Raw genomic sequence first — 8,709 nt, forward strand, 5'->3', positions numbered from 1 at the left:
CATTGCACTCCTTAGTAAGAGCTACTGTCTCTGTCTCTCTCGAATACTTCTTATGACTCAAAATGTCCTTCATGAACTTAGCATAAGAAGGTATCCGTTCAAGAGCATCTGCAAAAGGGATCTTGATATCTAATATTCAGAGATAATCCGCAAAGCGGGCAAACTGTTTATTTTTTTTCTCTTGATAGAGTCTCTGAGGAAATGGCATTTTAGCCTTATGCTCATCAATCTTGGTTGATGAAGGCTGAGTGCTGTGTGTGTTAGAAGGGGGGTTACTAGCTTGCTTAAGAGGGTTGTTATCAGTACGTGATTGACCTCCCTTGCTTGGGCGTTGAACGCCCAGGTTGCTGTCCCTTCCCTGGCGTTGAACACCATGGACGCTGCCCCTTTGTGGGCATTCAACGCCAAGGGTGCTGCCTCCTTGGGTGTTTGAACGCCTAGTCTCTGCCCTTTCATGGCGTTCAACGCCAAGAGTGATACTTCCCTAGGTGTTTGAAAGCCCAGAGTTATCTTGTGCAGAGACCTGGTTATCTTCTGCCTGTTGTTCTTTTTCTAACCTCGTGTTGTTCTGAGGTTGGGTATTCAAGGTTTTCCCACTCTTTAGTTGAATGGCCTGGCATTCATCTGCTATCTGCTTAGATAATTGCTGCCTTGTTTGACTCAGCTGTGCTTCTATATTCCTGTTAGAAGCCTGAGTTTTTCCCAAAGCCTTTTGTAATTCCAGTAGTTGCTGGGCAAGGGCATGCAGTTGCTGAGTCAATGAGCCATCCTGTTTTGGAGTTTAGGTTCAGTAGACACTGCCTTAACCTCTCCTTTTATGGAAGTCTCAACAGATGAGTACAGATGTTGATTAATGGCAACTGTCTCAATAAGCTTTTGAGCTTCTTCAATGATCTTTCTCATGTGTATGGAACCACCAGCAGAGTTGTCCAAAGACATTCTAGCCATGTCTGAAAGTCCATAATAGAAGATGTCTAACTGTACCCATTCTAAAAACATTTCAATGGGACATTTTTTTAGCATCCTTCTATTCCAATCCCAGGCATCATAAATAGATTCATTATCTCTTTGTTTGAAGTCTTGGATGTCCAGTGAGGGAAATATTGATTTAAAAACATGTCTACTAACTGTTTCCAAGTTTTCAAGCTAGCTTTAGGCTGGTTATCTAACCACTTCTTTGCTTGGTCCTTTACAGCAAAAGGAAAAAGCAATAATCTGTAGACATCTTGGTCTACTCCCTCATTGTGTACCGTGTCAGTAATCTTCAAGAAATCTACCAGGAATTCTGTAGGTTCTTCCTGAGAAAGCCCAGAATATTGGTAGTTTTGCTGCACTAGAGTAATATGTTGAGGGTTGAGTTCATAGCTACTTGCTCTGATGTGAGGTATGCTAATACTTCTTCAATAGAAGTCAGCAGTGTGATTTGTATAAGATCCCAAAGTTTTTCTGAACTCTTCATTCCTATTTGGGTTCATGATGAAGAAAGGTAGAAGAAGAGAAAGGAGAAAGAGGATAAAAGAAATAGAAGTAGAAATAGAAGTAGAAAGGATAAACAAGAATTAAAATGTTTTTGTTTTTATTTTATTTATTAATTAATTTCAAAAATTAAAGTTAATTAATTAAAAGGAATTAAAAATTAATTATTGAAATTTGAAAAAGAAGAGAGAGAAAGAGAAGAAGAATTTTCGAAAATAGATGAGAGAGGAATTAATTAGGAAGTTTTGAAAAAGAAGAGAGAAGATAAATAACTAATTGAAAAAAGATTTGAATTTAAGATTTAAAATTTGAAAACTAAATTTTGAAATTTTGAAATTTGAAATTTGAATTTGAATTTTAAACTTTGAATTTGAAATTTTATAATTTGAAATTTCAACTTTTGAATTTTGAAAAAGTCAACAAGATAAGATTTGAAATTTGATTTTGAAAAAGATTTGATTTTAAAATTTGAAATTTGAATTTTGAATTTTTAAATTTTGAATTTTGAAATAAGATAAGATAAAATTTTGAAAAAGATATGATTTTGAAAGATTTAATTTTTAAAATTTAAAGCTAAGATAAGATAAGATAAAAATTTTGAAATTAAAATCTGAATTTTTATTAAAAATTTTCAAAAATTAATAAAAAATAAAGATAGAAAAGATTTTTTTTTATTTTTGAATTTAATGAGGAGAAAGAAAAACAAGTAAAACATACGAAACTTAAAATTTTTAGATCTAGCATCCCATGTTTTCAAAAATTTGAAGGAAAAAAAACACAAAAGGACACCAAACTTAAAAATTTTAAGATCGAAACAAAAAAAAAAACACAAGAACACTTTGAAGATTGACAAGAACACCAAGAACAAGACTCAAAAAATTTAAAGAACACAAGAACATGTAAAAGACACCAAACTCAAAATTTTTAGAAAACTAAACACAAATTTTTGAAAAATTTAAAGAGAAAAACAAGAAGACACCAAACTTAATGATTTGACACAATATTTAAACAAAGAAATTATTTTTGAAAATTTTTAGAAAAAAGACTGAAGATTTTTGAAAATTACCATGAACAAAAACAAAAAGACTCAAACCAAAAACAAAGATTTAATAAAGAAATCTAAGGATTCTTGAAAATAAAAATTTTTGAAAAAGGTTTTTGAAGAAGTTTTAAAATTTTTGGAAAAGAAAACAAAAAACAGGTAAGACTCAAACCAAGAACGAAGATTAGACAGAGAAAAGAAAATTATTTTTGAAAAAGGTTTTAATTTTTTGAAAAAGAAGAGGAAGAAAATAAAAACAAAAAACTCAAATAAAATAAAAAAATTACCCGATATAGGAAACAAGATAATCCGTCAGTTGTCTAAACTCAAACAATCCCCAACAACGGTGCCAAAAACTTGGTGCACGAATCCCCACACCTCCGTAAAGTTATACCAGCAAGTGCACTGGGTCGTCCAAGTAATACCTGAGCGAGTCAGGGTCGATCCCACGAGGATTATGGTTTGAAGCAAGCTATGGTTACCTTGCAGGTCTTAGTCAGGCGAAATTAGAAGGTTGTTGGAATGAGGCTTAATTGCATTAAAGGAGTATTGTATAAATTAAAATTACTAATAGGAATATGGTTAAGAATTGGAGTTGCCTTCTCTTTCTGAATTAACTCTAGTAATACTGTCCTCTTTGCTTGTGAGTGATCTTTTCTATGGCAGGATGTATGTGATCAACGCCATTGGCTGTGGTCATCAATTTCCTCTGCTTTAGATCAAACGCCATGGGTCGTGGTCATCCAATCTGATTGACGGTGAAGCTCTAACAGTTCATTCTCCTGGCAATCTTACTCAAAATGTCACAGACAAGGTCGAATCATCTGGATCAGAGAATGCTGCTTCTTTGGGTTCTAGCCTCTACCACAGAGACCCTAATCTCCCCAGAAATTAGCTGAACTGGTGTCTCGAGAACTCCCCAACGAAGTCGTGGATTAGTCGTATGAGAGATGTATAGTCAAGTTGGCGGTTCGTACTTTCCAGTCACATATTCACACGAACCCAAGTAGACACGGGTGGTTGTCAGGCACGTGGTCTTAGTATGATGAACAGAGCTGATTGTCATTGATCATCCTATCACCATGTTGAAGAATGAGTATACATCTTAGAAATAAATCAAACACGGATCGAAGAGAAATAGTAATACTTTTATTAATTCATAGGACCCAACAGGGCTCCTCCCCTCAACCTAGGAGGTTTAGAAACTCATACTGAAAAGAAATACAATGGTGGTAAACGAAAATATTGTGAATGATGGTAAAAATGTGATTAACATAAATCTAATCCCTTAAATACTAAACAAATGACTAGTAAGTGTAAAACAATCTTTTTAGTGCTAAAATCCACTTCTGGGTCCTACTTGGTGAGTGTTTGGGCTAAGCTTTGATGAGATCCACGTGCTATGAGGCCTCTAGGGTGTTGAACACTGGCTAGGGGTCCTTTTTGGGCGTTTGGACGCTGGTGTCTGCTTTGTGGGCGCTGGACGCCTGGATAGGGGTAGTAGGCTGGCATTGGACGCCAGTTTTGGACCTTCTATTATAAAGCAAAGCATGAACTATTATACAGAGCCAGAAATTGTATAAATACACACAAACTCAAAGTAGAATCCAAAAATGTGAATTTAACACTAAAACCTATAAAAACTTAATAAAAACTAAACAAAACATGCTAAAAACTATATGAAAACAATGCCAAAAAGCGTATAAAATATCCGCTCATCAGTCAACTATTAGGGAAATGACCTGGGATTCTACTCTCGATTATTTATGTTAATTGTGACACATTTTAAAATTGATAGCCGAAATTCCGTCAGTTAAGACTGTACTTGCAATGTTGACTTGGAAGAATATTCTTGATAATTCTTAACCGGGATTTTTTCGCTTATCAGCACACGCACATGTCGATTTCCACCTTCTGCCTGAAGCGCTCGCACAAGCTTAGGTGCGTGCGCACACCCCCATTTTACACTTTTTGTGCGTACGCACGGAAACTTGTCCGTATGCACGACTCTATTTTCAGACCACCCTACTTCTTTTCTTGTCTTATCTTTATTTCTTTTCTTTTTTCCTCTTCCCCTCCCTTCTTTCTCTTCATCAACCACAATCCACCACTATCATTCATCACCCACTATATTTTTCTTTAGTTAGTTAGTTATTTTGTTAGTTAGTTATTTTGTTAGTTAGTTTAATTTTCTATTTTTGTGATATGTGTTGGATTATTGATATTGTTGCTGCTAAATATTGTTGGATATCTTGGTTGAGGTCATACTTTGTTGTTGGGTATTGAGTTTTGAATGTTGGACATTTGTACATAACAAGTGCTTATGATGTTGCCTTCATGAATCTTGATGGAGTTCTAAATTGCATGTTTTGGCCACCATATGATTTGATTTCATTATCAATTATTAGGCAATTTATTTTTAGTTGATGCATTTTTTTGTTAGGTGATGCGTATTTATGATTGATTTTTATTTACATCACCTAGTTCATGCATCGAGATTGTGGAATTGTGAATTTGAATCATAAGCTCACCTAGTGACATTTTTTTTGAGATTTTTAAGCTTTGTGGACTATGCTTGCCATGTTTTCCACTTCATGTCATTTAGGTATTGCTTCATTATCCAATTCGCAATTGCTTAATACTTGTTGAATGCTTTTATACTTCTTTAGTACTTGTTTGTTTGTCTCAACCTACAAGTCTATTTTAAAGTATCTTAAGCACACTAGAATGAGTGAAGTGCATTCTTATTTTGTCCAATTGTAACATAATCTTCTATGTTAGTGTGTGTGTTCTAAACCGCACAACTTATAATACACACTTCTTTCTTTCATGTCACAAACTAACTCAATCACTCCTTTTAGTGAATACCACCTCATTCTAACAATCTATACTCCCTTGCTTTTGCATCCATTCACCTTACTATCTTATTTTCTTTGTTTCATGAGTGAGTCATCATAAGTAATAAGGGAAGCGAAAGGAAGCACACACAATAGCTGATTGATCCACCAGCTAAAGGTGGCAATCTGAAGTCACCGTACCCCCTTGCTCGCCTTTGAATGCACCGAGGACGATGCAAACTCTTAAGTATGGGGAGGTCATCACCGGTCGGCAATCTAGGGTGATAAAGTCTAATCCTAACACTTTCACATTTTATTTTTTTCCTTAGTTGTATATATTTTAGAGCTTTAGTTGCATTCTTCCTAGTTTATTGTATTTCTTTGCATTTATATAATAAGCTTAGCTAAAATAATGAAATTTTCCAAGAAAACTTCCCATTATATAGGGCATTAATATCTTAATTGAATTGAGTTGATACTTGTTTCGTTGAAACCTGCTTGAACTATATTGTGGAACATGTTTTTGAGCTAAGAACACATAAGCATGTGAGTTTTGAGCCTAATTGTGTGGTTACTTCATATAACCACTATTTCCATTCTTGTGTGTGTTATTCTCTTTTTATGATTGTAATCCTTGATTTGTTTGATTCTTTATGTCCATTATTTGATGTATATATGTATTTATATGATTGAGGCCATCTTTTCATTTAGCTCACTTGTCCCAAATAGCCTACCCTTTTATCTTCCTTTGTTAACCAACTTTGAGCCTATTTCAATCCCCTTTTATTCTTAATTTTTGCACATCACTACCCCTAAGTAAAAAAACAATAAATATCCTATATTTGGATCTTTGATTAGCTTAGGATAGTGAGAGTGTGCATCATTCAAGTGTGGGGATGCTTGGGAATATTGGTTGAAATAAAAGTGTATTTTTATTGAGAATTTTGGGAATTGGGTACATATTCATGCAGTCAATACTTAAACCATATGCATTAGTCTCTTGTATATATTTTATTATTATTTAAAAAGAAAAAGAGAGCAATAAAAAAGGCACAAATGTTAACCCCAAAGTTGAGAAATAAAAATACATATGTGACATGAATTGAAAAAAAAAAAGCATGAGTGTGTGAAAAAGTGAATTATGGGTAGCTAGGTATCGTATTAAGAACTGTATAGGTTGTTATATATGTTTATTGAGAGCTTAGGCTAATCAAAGATGCAAATTTTAAGCTCACTTGATCATATATAACCTTACCTTGACCTTAGCCCCATTACAACCTATGGAAAAGCCCTCATGATATTTGTATGCATACATTGAATAATTGTTGATTGTTAGATGAAAAATAAATCTTAGTAAGCATGATTAGAGGGGAATTCAGTGAATCAACCCTATACACTTGAGTGACTAGAGCAGATACACATCCGGTAAGGGGTTCGATTGCTCAATCACATGTTTTCGCCTTTGATTATCTCTTTTCTTACAAGTTGTTAAACTCTTTTCAATAACTCAATTCAATTGTAGATTTGAGTTGATTGAAATTGCATTAGCCCTTATGTTTATATATGTTTTCTTGGAATTTGATTTATTTTGACTAAGTAGTTGCATTCATTTAGATAGATTGCATATAGATAGTTTCTTTGCATTAAATAAATGTAATACCCCTTGTTTCTTTCTTGAGTATAGTATGAGGATATGCTGTTGTTTAAGTATGGGGATGTGATGAATCTACATTTCATGGTATTTATTTGCTCTAATTGAGTGGATTTCATCAACTCTTCTTGCATTTATTCAATGAAATAGCATGGTTTTGTAAATTCTCCCTAAATTGTGTTTTAAAGTGAAAACATGCTTTTTAGGCCCTTAATTGCTAAATTTTATCCACTTTAAATCCATTTGATACCTTGATGTGTTTGTTGAGTGATTTCTGGCTTACAAGGCTAATATGGATTGAAGAAGTGAAGAAAAAGCATGTAAAAGTGGAAAAAATCATGAAGAAATGGAGTTTGGAGCAAATCAGCAAGTGTGCGTACGCACAAGTATGCGTGCATTCGCACAGATGGAAGTGTGAAGTCGTGCGTATGATAAGAGCAACTATTGTGTCAGTCTAGAATTTCTCAATAAAATCTCGTTGCAAGTATAGTTCTAAACCAACAAACAATTCCTCAATAAAAAATTTGGCTGTCACAAGTACAAACCCCAAGGAAAATTAACTCAAGTATTCAAATCTTGGGTCGTCTCACAAGGAATTGCAATGAAGTGAATGATTATTGGCTATGAAGGAACAAGGGGTTTGATTGATAAAAGGGGCAAGAAATTAAATGACAAGAATAGTAAATCAAGTAACTAAATAAAGCAAGTAATAAAGAGAGACATTCATGGCAAGAATTGAGAATATAGGCTTTCTATCCTAGTCACTAATAACAATAGTTAACAAGAATTTATCTTATTTTGTTATCTCCAACAATGAAAAAAGGTATAATGTTATCTTCACATTGAGAGAAAGTCAAACAAGACTAGCTAATCTCAATCCAAAAATCCTAATCAACTTACTAATCTCTCTTTCAAGCCAAGAATGCTCAAAGATCTACTCTAACATCCTTCCAAGCATTTTATCAAACACTTGGAAGGCATAAAAGGAAATCATAATAAAAGTGCAAGAATAATAAATCTACCAACTACCAATTGCAAGAGAATGACAATAGCAACTCAAATCAACAATAAAAGAACATCAAACATCAATTGCATTAAAGAAAATCCAAATCCAACAAGAGTTCATCAATAACTACAAAGAGGCATAAAAGGAGAAATTAACACTTCAAACTGAGAGAATTAAGATGTAGGAACAAGAAATTAAAGGTAAAACAAAATGAGTACAAGAATTAAACCCTAGATCTAAGATGAAAATACCCAAAGAACCCTAATTCTAGAGATAAGAAGGAGCTTCTCTCTCTAGAACCTAAACTACATGAAATACCCCCGTTTGCTCAATCTTCAATTCTGTATGAAATACCCTCAGAAACGAGTTGGATTTGGGCCTGGGCAGCTCAGAAATCGCTCCCAGCGATTTCACTTTAAGTGAGTCATGTGCCGAGTGTCACGCATACGCGTGGGTGATGTGTGTGCGTCGCTGGCCAAAACTCCTACTCACGTGTACGCGTGGGTGACGCGTGCGTGTGGCTTGCAAATCCTCAATGCATGCGTACGCGTGAATGACGCGTGCGCGTGGCCCTCAATTCTCAAATGCTCATTTCTTCATGAATTCTCCACTTTGCATGCTTTTCTCTTCACTTCTTCCATCCAATACTTGCCTTATAAACCTGAAATCACTCAACAAACACATCAAGGCATCGAAT

This window comes from Arachis ipaensis, chromosome B06 (assembly GCF_000816755.2).
Source record: "Arachis ipaensis cultivar K30076 chromosome B06, Araip1.1, whole genome shotgun sequence".
In the NCBI taxonomy this organism is placed as follows: Eukaryota; Viridiplantae; Streptophyta; class Magnoliopsida; order Fabales; family Fabaceae; genus Arachis; species Arachis ipaensis.